The 16,939-nt window shown below is 37.9% G+C and overlaps 1 protein-coding gene across 7 annotated transcripts in view; it reads left to right on the top strand.

Moving 5' to 3' along the window:
- The first annotated feature begins 3,890 nt into the window (after positions 1 to 3,890).
- The window catches only part of LOC140526282 (putative adhesion G protein-coupled receptor F2P), a 57,532-nt gene continuing 44,483 nt past the window's right edge, over positions 3,891 to 16,939 (top strand). For 4 of the 7 annotated variants that reach the window (XM_072642392.1, XM_072642388.1, XM_072642398.1 and 1 more), the window contains exons 1-2: positions 3,891 to 3,988; positions 11,414 to 11,547. The gene's annotated coding sequence lies outside the window, so the exon portion shown is untranslated. Of the gene's footprint in view, positions 3,989 to 10,208; positions 10,313 to 11,396; positions 11,548 to 16,939 lie in introns of those variants that run through there. The other 3 variants (XM_072642390.1, XM_072642393.1, XM_072642389.1) reach the window with 3 other exon arrangements.

Consider the following 16,939-nt stretch of genomic DNA (forward strand, 5'->3'; position numbering starts at 1 on the left):
AAATATCAATCCTTTAAACCTTGCCCTACTAAACCTTCTAATCTTGAGCTGTTAACGATTTTTAGAAAAGAGGGTTGAAAGAAAGCAAAACTATATCATACAGTAAAGTCAAGATAGTAGGGAAAAGGTATCATAGGATTTATCTATAACATCTCAGCACAAGATGGAGAGGTGGTACAGAGAGTTCTGAACATGAATTAAGGAAGATTTGAGCTCAAATCCTGCCTCAGATAGTCACTAATTATGTGACTCTAAACAAGTCACTTAATCTGTGCCTAACTCATATATATAGAATGGTGATAATCATAAATGCAGCTAGGTGGCATGGTAGATAGAGTTCTGGGTCTAGGGTCAGAAAGACTCATCTTCCTGAGTTCAAATCTGATAGATTTACAAGCTGTGTGACCCTGAGTAAGCCCCTTAACTCTGCCTCAGTTTCCCCATTTGTAAAATGAGCTGGAGAAGGAAATGCCAAACCATTCCAGTATCTTTGTCAAGAAAACCCAGAATGGAATCACAAAGAGTCAGACATGACTGAACAACACCTCCTAGAGTTTTTGTGAAGATAGAATGGGGTTATATGTACAAAGTGCTATATAAACCTTAAGGCACTATTTAAAGGCTAGCTGCTATTGTTGTTAACGGATTGTTGGAGAATTAATGTGGGGTTATGGGAAAAATAGTGATTAAGGGAGTCAGAAAATCTGAGTTCAAATGCTGTCTCTACCAATTAATGACTGTGTTACCTTAGGCAATGTACTTAAGCTCTCTGAGTTTGTTTCCACATCTGTGAAGTAGACATGATAACTTACAGGGGGATCGTGAGGGCCAAGAAGAAATCATATATATATAAATTGATTTATAATCATAAAGCCATTAATGCAAACTTCTATTATCTGCTGAGCTCCATTTCAGCAAATAATATGTTTATTATAAATTTCTAGCTTTCAGATCTTAAATTATTGAATGTTTCCTGTCTGCATCTCTTGGGAAGATGCAAATATGATCAAACTTCCCTTCATTCTGGGTCTCTTCTTCTCATTCTTTTTGTATCCACTTGTACACCCAGAGACCTGGCTTCCTCCAGGTGTCAGTGCATTCCCATTAAATTGACACTGCTTTGTGTTTACAACTTATTTGACTAAGAAACTTCCTTTCTCATGGTATGGTTAAACACATATGGAGACCATAGATCTGAGGGACACACACATCCTGAGATTGGGATTGTTCTAAAGTGTATTTAAGGCTGATAATTCTTTTATCAGTCAGTCAGAATTCACATTCTGGCTCCATGTATGTACACGTTTGCTAGCTTTGGCTAGCTTTAAGAATAAATATGAATTTATATGCCATCTAACCTGTTTGCCTCTTTTAACCAACTCTTTTTCAGGTTGATGATAGAGAAATATCTTCTGCTCTGTCTGACTTTCTCTCTTATTTAATGTGTTTTTGGGAGAACTCTGTTCTCCCTTTCACTTCTAGAAAGGGAAAGAGAGGGGATTTCTCTACCCCTTCCATTCTGTAGTGGCAGTTATGGTAGCAATTTGCACATGGCTGTGAGTACATGTCCTTTCCTAGACAAGCCTAACATGGGATCTCAAATTCTTACCTGTCTTATTTATTTTGTATTTAATTCCCTGAGTATAGGTGACCAAACATTAATCCCAAGATGAATGTTTCTAGCCTCAGTGGCTACCATGTCAATTTGAGAGATCAAGAATTATGTAAACTAAGTGCTTGCCTGACTGTGAGAGTTACTTCCTACAAGGGCATAGTTTCTTGCAGAAGGATCATGCTAGAATCTGAAAACCCCAATTGCATCCCTGTTGTTCGGAAGATCTGAACTTTGAGGTTCTGCTTGGTTAGAGTGGCTAAGTTGAATGTAAAATCTGTTCAGCAGTCTTATAAACCTTTTGTGAGCCTTTGTCTTCTGGGATAGTATAATAGAGATATTGGGAAACACATGTTTTATTCCGTTTGTATTCATCCTTCATTTTCAAAGACCTATTATCTGTTTATCAGACTTCCTTGAATGTCTTGCAAATTTCTCTATTTATAGACTACTCTAAGTCCTTTTCGATAAGTTACTGTTCCACATTTTAAATATTTTCCAGTATATGCTTAAAGAGTCTTTTGTATTTTCAATATTTTGTTTGTGGTGGAGGAAGCAAATAGCTGTTGTAAAGGTGATATCTTGTGTGACAGAGTAACTTTTGTAGACAAGACTGTGTTAATCCCTTTTGGAGAAGTCTTAGACATGAGTCAAGCCTAAGCTTTCTGGGTAAGAAATGTTTCTTAGATTTCTATTCTGGAGTGAAAGCATAAGGAGCCAGAGAATTCAAGGAAAAGCTTAAATTTTATATCTTTTGGGTCAGCTCCCCTGAGTCTACATGAAACAATAACTGGACCCCACTGTGGGCTGTGGTTCACACAGGGGGCAGTAGCAGTCCTAGACCAAGACTTGTAAACAGATTGAAAACTTCAGGAAGCTGCTGAATTTCTCACCTGTCAAGGACTCAGAATGAATTTTCCTGAAAAGTCTTGGGTTTTGATAAGTAAAGCTCAGGTAACACAGAATAATCCATTTTTACTAAAATGCTTTCTTTTCTAAAATATCTCTTCTAGGCTGGTTATCAATGTTGAATATAATATCTTAGACCTTGTCATACTTGTCAGTTTATTTCATAAACACATTTGCAAGAGCAGATAATTCTAATTACAAGTGATCCCTAGGTATCCCTTGCCTAAATAACATTTATTCAGTTCTAACTCAGTGCTTGCTAGCTACTACCGAGTATAGTATCAATGGCGAGCAGATCTGTTTTCCTCCTAATCTGTACACTAATTTGTATTTATTATACTGGCCCTCTTAAAGTAATTAACTCTGAAAAAAATGCACTTCTTTGGTGCTGATATGAGAAAGGAAAAATACTAAAGGAAGCAAGGGGTATAAGACGGTTCAGTTTTCTATAGCATCAAATATATTAGTTTTAATTTTTCAAACAGGTATCATCCTTTCTTCCTCTTTCTTTGAACTACCAATCATAAAAAGAATTTACTATGCCCTTCCTAAAAGCCAGGCATTAGAATATAAAGAGAAAAATAGAGTCTATATCTTCAAGGAACTTTTTGTCTCATAGGAGAAAACATGGGCAGATAGAAGTATATACATAATATATGCAAGATAAATGCAAGGTAACTTTGGAAGTGGAACTTATTGGCATCTGAGAGATCTAAGAAAGGCCTGTGTATGAGATGGCACTTAAGATGAGCTATGAAGAAAACTAGGGATTCTGAGAAGCTGAGATGAGGAGGAAGAACATGGACAGTATGTGAAAAAATCCAGAGGTGGAAGATGGTATATTATGTGTGAAATAGCTTGGCCAGGCTGAAGAGTGGATAAAAGAGAATTAGATTACTAGTTAGATTGGAAAGTTAGGTTGGAGCCAGATTGTGAAGGATTTTAAATTGCCAGAAGAGTCTGCATTTAGTCCTATGGGAAATAGAGAGGTACTGAAGTTTATTTATATGATCACTTTAGGTATCTCCTTGGCAGCTGTGTGAAGGATGATTTGACAAAGGGAAGAGATTTGAGACTAGGAGATGAATTAGAAGGTTAGTGTAACAATCCAGGCAAGAGGTGATGAGGGGCCTTACTGGGGTGGTGGCTATGTTATTGAAGAAAAGGGAAACAAACAGATGCAAGAGATGCTGTGGAGACAGATCATGGAGATTTCCAGGAGGCAGTTGGTGATATAGGACTAAAGCTCAGGAGAAAGTCTAAGGCTAGGATAAATATGGGATATGGGAATCACCTGCTGAAAGGTGATAATTGAACCCACAGATGCTGATGATGTCACAAAGGGACAGTATAGTGAGAAAAGAAAAGAGGGTCCAGGGTAGAACCTCTGAGTTTACCCCCAGTTGGGGGCAGGGCATGGATAATGATCCTGGAGATGAGATTCAGAGGGAGCAAACAGAGAGAGAGGTAAGAAGAATCCCAAGAGAAATCAGTTCTATGACAACTCAGAAAGGAGAGAGAATCCAGGAGGACATAGGATGGTCAACATTGTCAAATGTTTCAGAGGGGTCAAGAATGATTGGGATGTAGAAACGGTCATCTGATTTGGCAGTTAAGAGATCATTGGTAACTTTGAGGAGAACAGTTTTAGTTGAAAGAGGAAGCTGAAAGCCAGATGGCAGAAGGATTAAAAGTGATTCAGTGTAGCAATGGAGGCAGATAGTGTAGCCAATTTTTTCTACAGTGTTGATTGGGAAAGGGAAGAAATATAATGTAGGCTAATAGTTTGAGGTGGCACAGTAGATAGAGTGCTATGCCTGGAGTCAGGAAGACTCATCATTTTCCTGAGTTCAAATATGTCTTCAGACACTTAAAAGTTGTGTAGCCTTGGTCAAGTCACTTAATCCTATTAGCCTCGGTTTCCTCGTCTATAAAAGAGCTGGAGAAAGAAATGATAAACTACTTCAGTATCTTTGCCAAGCCAAGAAAACCCCTTAATGGGATCCTGAAGAGTTGGACATGACTAAAATGAACAAATAGCTTGAGGATAATAATAAAACCACAAATATATATTAAATTGCTGAATTAAAAATATACTTGTTTGTATAATTTTAGCACTTTGGCAACATTATTATTTATTCAACAAGAATTTACTCTTTGTTCCATAGGCACATGGGGGGTATAAAGACTGTGCTAGGCTCTGGGAATACGGACAAAAGAAATGGAATAGTTGTTGCTTGAAAGGGACTTAGGTTTTATTGATTATCATCTTATACAAGTGACTAAGTGAAAAACAAAAGCCTCTTTGTAAAATGTTTTATTAATGTTCATTGAGTGGCAGTATCATGTTGTGGCTAGATGGCTAAGCTTGGGGTCCAGAAGACCCTTAAGATCTGTGTAAGTTTCAAGTCCTTCCCCTGAAATGTACCCAACTGTGAGTGACCATGAGTAAATCACACCTTTTCCAGTGTCCCAGGAAGCTCTTTTTTGATAAGCTGTAAAACATGGTTCAGAATTGCACAAGATTTTATAACCAGTGAAACATGAATCTGGCTCTTCCTGAATATAAAATCAGCTCACTTGTTTATCTTTTGTTTGTGAGGAGGACCATGATATCAAAGAGGTAATGTCTTGACTTGCAAATGAATTGGATTTAAGCAAGGGAGGCTGTGCAAAGTCACTACCCTCCTTTTCTCCTCCTGAGCCATCTGGGTCCAGTGGTGAGATATAGATCAGGATGTCTGGAGGTGACCCTGGATATAATGGGAGATCTTGGCCTTTTTGAGTCAAGGTCTTTCCCAGGTCTCATTCCCTATCTATTATGACAAGCTACCTCTCACTCTACATCTTCTGAAAGGACCATAGAGTTAGAGTTGGAAAGAGACCTCAGAGGTCATCTGCTCTAACCCTCTCATTTTATAGATGAAGAAATTGAGGACCAAAAGGATAAATGATAGGGTCTTCTCTTCCCCTAACCAAAATGATGAGGGAGGCAAAATTTGTCTTTGACCCAGTTCAGATCTTTTTTCAGGATCTTTCTTTTCTAACTTGTTTTTTCTTTCTTTCTTTACCAAGGCTCTGTTCATTTCCATGATGTAGTAGCTGACTAGTAATGTTGCAACTAATAACTATTTAGGTTATTATCACAAATCATCTTTCAAATTATAACCTGCAAGCTGGGGCATAGAATTTAGAGCCAGAGGGGACCTCAGAAGTGATTTAGAATTCACTCCTTCATTTTATAGATAAGGAAACTGAAGCCCAAGGAGGTAAAGGTATTTGTCCAGGTTCACAGAGGTAGTCACCAAGTGGCAGCTTGGGGATAGGAATATTCTACCTTCTCTCCATCACTTTTGGTTACTGTGCCCAAGATCAGATTAATATCTGACATTTCTATAACATTTTAAAATTTGCAAAATCATTTACCTAAATTATCCACAAATTATCTGATTTGCCCTTCACAAGAGCCGTGTGAGGTAGCTCCACTTCACAGGTTAAGAAACAGACTCATCGGTTAAGTGACTTGTCTAGGGACACACAACCCCAAAAGCATCAGAGGCAAGTGTTGGGCTCAGGTCCTTCCTGAGTCCAAATCCAGCCTGCTTTTCGTCACACCATTCTTCCTTTAAAACCTGTCTGTTTAGCGGTATATTAGCACTGAAAGCTTTTATTGATAGAATTATTGCTACTTATGCAACTAATAATAAATGTAGTAGTTAATAGGGTTAGTAATTAGTATTAATAATCATTAATAATTGAATGTAAATAGAAAACCTGGATTTCATTTTCTCTGCCATTCACATTAAACATTTCTCCACAGTCAGTGTTTGCCTTGGCTTTTTTTTTTTTAGTTCTTATTATATTCAATTTAGTATAATTTTTTATGGTATAGCCCAATAGCTAAGGAAAACACCAGTCCCTCTTAATTGTTTTCTATAAAAAGTAATTGCATTTAACAAAAGATTTTCCAAGCTGAGACAAGTGGAGCAAGACGATGTTCTTTAAATCCATAGAACTGCCACTAGATGGCAGTGCAGCTAATGGTTTTCCTCTAATGTAAAATGTTTAGGTCATAGGCTCTATGATAGATTTAGGGCTAGTTGTAAAGAACCCCAGAGGCCAGTCCAACCTCCTCCTTTTACATATGAGGAAACTGAGGCACGTGGTAGTTAATTGGCTTATTAAAGCTCACAAGTAGTAAACTTCTGAGGCTTAATTTGAATTTAGGTCCTATAACTACAGAGTCAATCTTCTTTCCAATATATATATTTCATAACCCCAGGGAACTCAGACAAAGGAGTGGGTTTTGCAAGAAAGATAATCAGTTATGCTTTGGGCTTGTTGATTTTGAGATGCCTGCTGATCACCTGTGAGTGTTGGTCCTGCAAAGGAGATTGAAAAGGAGCAACCAGACAAGTAGGAGAATGGAAGTAGTGTCAGAAAAACACAGAAAGGAGCATCCAAATGAAAGTAAAGGGTACTAAATACTTACATAATGGTCCAGAAGAATAAGGATTTAGAAAGGGCCATTCACTATGTTTTACAGTTATAGAAATGTGAAATATTATTAGGAGATAGGGGCTAGACTTACTATTTAATTGGTTTGGGGAATTTCTGCTTTTTGAACCTAACTTTTTCCCTGAAACTTGTAGTCTTTAGAGTAAGGGTCCTTAACTTGCGGTCCGGGGATCCTCAGGTGTTTGTGGATAGATTGGATCTATGAACTTGGGTGGAAAAAAAATTACATTTGAATTTTCACTAACCTCCAGGGGAGTAGGTTTGACAGCCAACTCTCTGAAATTGCATGACACACTTTGAAATCTAATCTACATTAGTAACATTTTCCCCATAACTTTCTTAAATTTAGATTACCAACAAAACAATAGATAAAACCCTAATTTGTAACATTTGTGGATTTCATTTCAGTGTAAATGCTTACACTGAAAATTTAACATCTATTTAACTACTACTACTAGTACTGCTACAATGTTACTATTACTACTATGATTAATATTGTTATTATTGTTTTAGGGCCTGGATAACTGAAACTGTGGGAGGGAGGTCGATTACAGTGAATAGCGGATCATAGATTTATAGTCTTTCCCTTTCCTTGAGGTTGTATGTACAATGAAGTGTTGGTGCCTCCAGAAGCATCACCTCCTTTCTAAATAAAAACTATCTCGAGTCTTCTCTTTGAGAGAAAATGTGTCTTGTGCTGATGTGAGAGGATGAACAGTCTATTCAGTTTTGTGTCAAGTTCACACAGTGATCCTATGGTAATGCTAGCATTAGAACTGACAGCATCAGTCCGCCTGATTATGGGCAGGCAGCAGTGTTGCTCCACTGAAAGAATGTTAGGTCTGGAATCTGAAGTCTAGATTTTAAATCCTCATTGGCTTCATCTGTTAAATAGGGGGAAGTTTGACAAGAGGGATTGGATTAGATAACTAACGTCAAGGTCCCTTCCAGCATCATGTTCTTGTGTGGTTTCTGTAACCTCAGGAAGATAGACAGAAAATCCAGTCAGAATTATAGGAATTTTAGGTCTGAGAAGGACCTAGAATATTAATAAACTAGAGGCAGCTGGGTGGCACTGTGAATACAGCCCTGGATGTGGAATCAGGAAGACCTGAGTTCAAATCCTGTCTCAGAGACTTACTAGCTGTGTGACCCTGGGCAAGTCACTTAACTTGTGTCTGTCTCAGTTACCTCATCTGTAAAATGGGGGTAATAATAGCACCTACTTCCCAGGGCTGTTGTAAGGATCAAATGAGATGATATTTGTAAAGTGTTTTACAAACTTTAAAGTGCTCTGTAAATGTTAGCTGTTATTATTATTGTAGCGGCCCGCAGGCTGGCAGTTGCTTACGTGCCTGCCAACTTGAAGGAAATTAAAAGGACTTCTTCCCTCCCCTTCACCAAGAGAATAAAATGAGGTAATATTTGTAAAGATAATAAGATAATTAATAATAAAGATCATAATAAATAATGGAATAATTAAGATAATTAATAAAATGAGATAATATTTATAAAGAGCTTTACAAACTTTAAAGTTACATATAAACGGTAGCTATTTTATTATTATTATTTAGCTCAACCCTATCATTTGACAGATGATGAAACTAAATCTCAAAGGGGAAAGTAATTTAGCTGAAATAATGCAGCAAGTTAGTGGTAGAAATATAAGACTAGAAATCACATCATTTGACTTGTAGGTGAATGTTCTTTTGACTCCACTTAAGCACTGAGAAATGGTCTTTATATAAGATAGTAACAAGAACAGACGAAGAAAATGTGGGTATTTCTTACAAGAGGAAAAGGGAGAGTCAGTAGTAAAATCAGCAGAGGGTCAAGGGAATGGGTTAATCCTTTAAAACAGAAAAGAAAGGGTTGGCTTCAGTTGAGTTGGTAGATACAGTTGGAGCAATTAGAACAAAAAGGATATATTCTGCCTCTTTCCCCAAAGAATTCACTATCAAAGTTACATGCAATAGACAGGTTTTTAAAGGAATCCAGGTGTCTAATTTTCTGGTAGATAATAACATTATAAGAGGAAGATAATAGAACCTCTTGAAAATCATATCTTAGAGTCTAAAAGTCCAGTTAGTCATTAAGGTTCAATTAACGGGAAATTTAGATTTATTCCAAGGAGTCAAGGTATTAAAAAGATAGCTGACAAACAAGAATCTTGAATATAGGGAAGGCTGATTTCACCTTCTTACTAGACACCTTTAAGGGCAGGATTAATCAGTGAGGCAACAAGCCATATTTCAGTAGTACTTTAAGATTTACAAAATTCTTTCCTCAAGAAACCCAAAACTATGAGGAAAGTTGTTTTTGTTGTTCAACAGTATCAGTCATTGTGACCCCATTTGGGATTTCCTTTGCAAAGACCCTGGAGTGGTTTGCCATCTCCTTCTCCAACTAATTTTACTGATGAAGAAACTGAGGCAAACAGGGTTAATTGACTTGCCCAGGGTCATGCAACTAGTAAGTGTCTGAATTCAAATTTGAACTCAGATCTTTCTGACTCTAGGACAGACACTCTAACCATTGTACCACCTAGTTGCTCTTATAAGGAAGGTAGCATAGAAATTGTTATCATCCCCATCCTTCAGATTAGGACAAGGAAGTCCAGAGAAGGGAAGTAACTTATCTAAGATCATACAGCTAGTATCAGAGCTCCCTTTGGCAATCTGGTGAAATCTGTGGACCCCTTCTCAGACTAGTATTTTTAAATGCACAAATTAAAATGGAAACCAATTGCATTGAAAGAGAGTTATCAAAATATATTAAAAAATAAATTCACAGGCCCCACAGGTATAGAAAATTGTTTTGAATAATGATGATTATAACTATTATTATTATAGCTAGCCAGACCCTGTTGCTAACCACTTTACAACTATTATCTCATTTGGTCCTCATAAAACAACTCTGAGAGGTTGGTACTATTATTGTCCCAATTTTATAGTTGAAGAAACTGAGGCAAACAGGCCTATGCCCACATAGCTAGAAAATGTCTAAAGTCAGATTTGAACTCATACTCCATGACCAGCGCTTGCTCCACTGTGCCACCAAGAAACTCACTATTAAGTATCTATGGGCTACTGAAGCTACCTCCATCAGAAACTGTAGAGTACATTCAAGGAAGGACCTTCAGGAATACAGCATAAACTCAAAGAATCTCCTTTGGTCTGTAGCCATCCTTGAGTTCGAAGCAGGAAGACCCATTAATAGGCCTTTGCAGTTCAGGGAAGAAGTGATTAGGACCTGAACCAGGACTGTAACCAGGTGAGAATTGTTTGTTGTTGTCGAACAGGACCAATGATATCAGGACGATGATGTCTTGACTTGCAAGTGAGTTGGATTTAAATGAGGCAGAATCATCACATGCAGAAATGTGCAAAATCATTAGTCTCACTCTCTTCCCCAAAGTCATGGGGTCCAGCGGCAAGACAGAGTCAGGACGACTGATGATGGCCCAGATCCAGTGGCACACCTTGGCTTTTTAAAGTCAGGTCTTAGTTTTGAGTGTAGAGAAGGAATGGTTGCCAAATATACTGTGGAGATAGAAATGACAGGATTTGGCAATCAGTTGAATATGTGGAATGAGGGAAAGTGAGGAGTCGAGGATGATACCAAATAACAGAGAGCTGTGGTAGCCAGACAAAGGGAGTGCCTGCAAGAACCGTAGGGATGGTGGGTTGATCCACAGGGCACTTAGTTGACATGTCCTTACCAGAACCAATTGATTTGCTTATTGTGCCCTGAGCAAAGAAGGACATTGGCAGGGGCAAGGGTAGGGGGTGAGGTAGAGGGAAAGTAGCAGTTAGGTCTGAGTGGGATAGGTGGATGGGATGAGAAAATCTCTAAGTCTCATCTAAGGGCATGGAACCAGTTAGCTAGAGCATGGTAGATAAGTTTGCGTTCACTCGGTCCTCAATCAAGACAGCTCCTTAAGGTTGAAGGCTTTCCCAGCACTTAACACAGGGCCTGGTACAGAGTAGGTGGTTAATAAGTTGAATGTCTAAACCCTACACAGAGCCACCCTAGAGAAATTTGGAACTTCTCCCTCCTACTTAGACACTTAACCCACTCGTCTTAGGCTGATGACAGTTTCTGCCAGGGTTGATGTTAGCTTGCCAAATATTATAGATCCTGTTGCTACCCCTTCTGGGCCCCTTGCCAGAGAAGGAAACCTGTAATTTCTGTGAGAGTCTGTGTTCATCACCTAGTATGTGAGTCACTCACTACTTGACACCCCATGCCCCGCCTTCCCCACTCCCCTGCTACTAGAATCATTCCCAAGGAATACCAGTCCATCAAGATACAACTGTGCATGCCCACATGTGGGTGCCTGCTTGACTTTGTGTAGTACTTTTGTCTGGACAGCTCAGACCAGGAACTTGCCTTCAGAGCGGGAGGAATGGATTCAAGAAACAAAATTTCTGACTCTTCACTCCAAATGAGAGATACTAGAAGGTGAAGGGGAAGGAAGTGACTGACTGCTGAACTTTTCCCAGACAGTGAGTAGCATCCCTTAACTTTTCTTGTCTCAATGCCTTTTTTGGATAGAAATGGGTACAATGAACAGCTAATTATGTGATGCCACTGTGGAACAATTTTGAGAAATTGGTATTTAATTATATTTATGTTTAATGATATTATATTACATATAATAATATGATATTATATGATATAATATATAAATATATCATAGATAATATATTATATAATTATGTATTATATATTATAGGTACTATATAATATAATATAGATTATATTTCTATATAAATATATAAATAATTATATTTAATTTTATGCATAAAATCACATCTGTCCACAAACATTTATAGAAAATTGGAATACTTTGAAGCATGTTCTAAGAACTGATTGAGAGCATCCTTTAAGATCTGTCCCTCCCCTCCCTCATTAGAGCTCAAGAGTTCTATTGACTTGCTTTCTTTTCTATCCTTTCCCACCATCCCATCTCTCAATTTCACAGTGAAGAGAATTGAGACTATGGAAGGATATGAGATATTTTTGATGACCACCAAGTGACAAAGTGCAAATAGACAAGATAATCAACCTGGTTTATTACTTTGCTCCAAATAGGCCACCAGAGGATGTAACTTTTTCTCCCCACAATTTAAACTCATTATCAGAGAGTCATAAGACTAGGTACTTGAGAAGTGATGGGATATTGACGGACTAACCTTTGGACAAGATGACACAAACCACCCCTAATGGATGCAAACCACTCCCTCCCTCCTTTCTTTGCTTCCTCCCTCCCTCTCACTCTCTCTCTCTCTCTCCCTCTCCCTTTCCCTCTCTCCATCTTCTTCCTCTTAAAGATCAGCAAGGTAGAAAGTCCATATCACTCCTCAGCAGCCTGTGGTCCTTCCAAATCTTACTTTCAGGAAATTCTTCCTCTATTTAGATTTTCCCCCCAAAATGAATTTGGGACCTTATTGATATGACCATAAATCTAGAACAGGAAGGCCGTCAGTCTACTCTAATGCTCTAATTTTGCTGATGAGGAAAATAAGGCCTGGAGAGGTGGTAGATTCATAGTCAAACAGATAGTTAACATCAGAGACCTCCTTTCCCCTGGTTTATAAGCTTAGCTTCACGATCTGCTTATTTTAGGAGAACCTAACCCAGAGGCAGTGTGGTATAGTGGCTCTGGACTCTACCCAGTTAAGAGATTTGAGTCCTAGTTTTGGGGTTAGTCTTGTTCTAGCCTGTCATTAATTAATTGTATAATGTGAAACAAGTCTATTAAGTGAAGTAAGTGAACTAGTTTCCTCATCTGTAAAATGAGGGACTTAGAAGGAATTCTAGGGTCCCTTCCAGCACTACTGTTATATAAGTTTATATCTCAGGTTTGTTTCACTTAAAAAAATCCCTTAAACTCTTGTTTGCACCTGAATACATAGAAGTCCAAGTATAACCCTACCTTTGTTCAAAGTACCATATTGTTAGCCTTTTGTAGCCTTTCCATTTTAGAAGGCTAGCCTTTTGGTCAAAGCCTAGCTGCTTCCCCGAGGTTCAATGAAATAACCCCTTCCTTCTCTTACAGTAAACATATAGGTTAAGAAAAGAATAAAACTTTCTAGGATCAAAAGTGACCTTAGAGGTCATTAAGTACAACCTCTCATTTTAGGCATGGAGATTAAAAGTCTTGCTCAGAATCTTACCTTTTTAGCTTTTGTTTTCTCTTAATGTGGGTATTTCTCAGTGGAATATATTTCCAAACATATTAAATTTGAATAATAATTTTTAGGTTTGAAAGGTTGCCAAGTTTTCCATTCTTCTGTCAATTTCTTGTCATATCCAAGCTCACTATCTTTCTAAATAATACTGTTACTGAGCCAAGCATGGGGAACCTGTGACCCTGAGGCCACATGTGGCCCTCTAGGTCCTCAAGTGCAGCCCTTTGACTGAATTAAACTTCACAGAACAAATCCCCTTAAAAGGATTTGTTCTGTAAAACTTGGGCTCAGTCAAAAGGTTGCACCCAGGGATCTAGAGGGCCACATGTGGCCTCAAAGCCATAGGTTCCCCTCCCCCCCCACCTTGGGACTATACCTTACCTTTGGCACAGTTCATAATTGTACCTTTGTGTACTTATCACATTCTGCCTTGTATCATAATTATTTATAGCATCTCATCCACTGGATTATAATCTTCTTGGAGACAGGATCTTTATCATAGTTCACCTTAGTATCTGCATTAGTCAAGGCACTTAGGGTTTATTGAATTCAATTAATATCCTCCAAGAAGCAAGCAACATTTCTAGAAGTTAGAATTGTTTTATTTTCTCTTTCTCTCTCTCTTTTTTAACATTTTAGCAATTTCTCATCACTCTTTTACCCACTGAATCCTCCCCTGTAACCAAGAAAAAGTTAAGCAATAGTCCATCAACAAATGACCTTATCTGACAGCATATGTATCAAACCCCTTTTAAAGCTCCCTCCCTCTTTACTGGAAAGAGACAATCATCCATCTATTATCTGTTCTCTGAGACCAAGATTGGTCAGCACAATTGATATGAATTTGAAAACCTTTTAATTTATTTGCAATATTACCATCATTATGTATCTAGCTGTCTTGGTTTTGTTTTCTGTATTCTCCATAGTTACCCATAAGTTTTTTCTGTGTTTCTTTGAGTTCCTATATTCATTATTTCTTATGGGGCAATAATATTCCATTACATTAATTTACCACAATTTATTAATCCATTCATCAGTAGGTGAGGTTCCATTTTGTTTACACATTGCTTTTTAATGAGGCATAAGAGTTGGAAATCCAGTGCCTTCCCTAGTCACATATAGAATATATTCCAAAAAATTAAATTAATGGCATCCAAGTGTAGTGATATGGAAGGTCATCATTGCTTATGGTGCCCATTTCTCAAGTGGTGACTACTTTGAAAGAATGCAACAATGAGAATATTGTTCTTGCTTAAGTCAGAAGTGTATCTATTGCTTAAAGCAAATACGGTGTCATCATAACCTTGTCTTGTAGTAGGTTAGGTTTCCACACTTGATTGATAACAAGCCTTAATTTATCATCTGTTTGTGTGGAAGTCCAAAAAAGACCCTACTCATTCCATTGCCGTTTAAAAACAAACAAAAAGATAATGACAGTATTTACGAATGTCAGTGTATAATGTAACTCACTCTGCCCGCCCCTTTTCCCAAGGTCTCACAACCATAGCTATCTCTTAGGAACTGTGATCATGGAAACATAGGCTATAGATCTGGAGAAGACCTTAGATATCACCAGATCCCTGACTTTACAGACGAGAAATCTGAGCCCATTTTCACCTAAATAAAAATGATGGAGGCAGGGTACTATGTGTGTGGGTGTGTATGTGTTTATGGGATGGAGGTGGTTTATACAAGATGACTTCTATATAACTAGGGACACCATTGAAAGTGATACAGTGGATAGAATGATAGACCTGGAATCAAGTTCAAATCTAGCCAAAGATACTTGTTATGTGACTCTGGGCAAGTCACCTAACCTCTGTGTGCTTTAGTTTCCTTATCTGTAAAATGAAGATTATAAAATTAGGGAAAAAAATCCCCAAACCTCCCAGGGTTGTTGTGAGGACTAAGTGAGACAATAATGTAAAGTACCTTCCATCATGCCTGGGACATAGTAAGTTCTATGTAACTATTCTTAGTTAAGTGCTTCGCAAACCTTAAAGCACTGTATAAATGCGAGCTATCATCATCTTCTTCATTATTCTGGTGATCCATAGACCTAGTGAATACCTGGGATATGAGCTGGTATTAGCTAACTTGAAGGAAATTGAAAAGCCCTCTTCTCTTCCTTCTTCCAAGCTATCTTCCCCATTGGTCTGTGGAAATTCCTAGAATCTGCTTTTTTTTTTAAATGTAGTATAAGAAGTTAAGGTACTACCAGGCAACACTTAATTAAGGTTTATTTCTGATCATCTTTTACCTCTCATTGTCTCCTTGAAGACTATAAAATCTTAAAGGTTGCCATTTATAGGGGAGATGCCTGAACCCTTCTTTGGGGGAATGGGAGAGACAGTCTTCTCATCATTTCCAGGAAGGCACTTGTGTATGAGTCCCCCATTGCTATCAGGCATCAGTCCTGGGTAAGGAGGTAAGGAAGGTTTGGCTGAAGCAGCCGCTCTAGATTGAGCCTGGATGAAGGATTTCCCACCACTTCCTTAACTCTATATCTCCTTCTGAGTCTTATAAGGCAAGTTGTCCAAACCTTAGGGTATGTTTCCATGGGCTAATGAGATGTAATATGATAGGGGGCTCTGGACCTGGGGTGATGGAGTGTCCAAAAAGATACCAGTCTTTTATCTTTAATTGCCTTTTTCCAAATGTATTTCAATTCCTATCCTTGAATGCAGAATGCCATCTGCCTTTGAAATCATAGGCTTGAAACTTGGCTGGGGTAACTTGCTTTAATGCAAAACAACTAGCTTAAAATTTCTGACTCAAAAACCAGAGGTGGAGTACCAGGAAGAAACCACAACTTTGAATATGGTGGGGTTGTCCTTGCTTGCTTGGTCACTTGGTCTCCCTGATTGCATCATAGATACGTCCCTCTTTTCACTATGTTCCTCTTCCAACTGCTCACAGGGATTTGCTACTTAGAATCCCAGAATCCTAGCTGTGGGAGGGATCCCAGAGGGTATCTGCTATGTTCTATAACTGACCAAGAATTGCCTCTGTGATATCCTAAAAAAAGTAATCATTCCGCCCAAACTCCATTGGAAGACCTTGGTTTTTGGATAGTTCTAATTATCCATTTTATTGAAATTTTCTTTTTTAATATAAATAGAAGTCTGCCTTCTCTTCCTCTCACTTCTCTACTTTTAAACCTTACTGAAAAAAGAAGTCAACAGAAGAAAAGACAAGAAGATAAAATCCCCCTTACCAATAAGCATGGCTGAGCAAAACAAATTCTTGCATCACTAATAGCAAAATAAAAATGTTTTAGTCTGTACTCTTAAATCTGTCAGCTCTGTATCTGGAGGTGGATTGTATTTTTCTTCATGAATCCCCTGGAATTTTGATTGTGGCTGATCAGACTTATTAAGTCTTTCAAATTGTTTGTCTTTGTATTATTTTTATTTTATTGTTTTTTCTTGATTGTGCTCACTTTATTCTACTTTGGTTCATACAAGTCATTCTAGGTTTGACTTCATATTTCTTCCCTTCATATTTCTTATAGCACAATATTATTCTATCACTCATATATGTATATATCATAACTTGTTCAATCACTCCTCAATTGATGGGTATGCCCTCAATTTTCAATTCTTTGCCATCACAAAAAAGCAACTATAAATTTTTTTGTACATTTGTATCCTTTTACTTTGATCTTTTTCAATTATGGACCTCGTATGATATCACTGGTCAA

Source organism: Notamacropus eugenii, chromosome 2, assembly GCF_028372415.1.
Source record: "Notamacropus eugenii isolate mMacEug1 chromosome 2, mMacEug1.pri_v2, whole genome shotgun sequence".
Lineage (NCBI taxonomy): Eukaryota > Metazoa > Chordata > Mammalia > Diprotodontia > Macropodidae > Notamacropus > Notamacropus eugenii.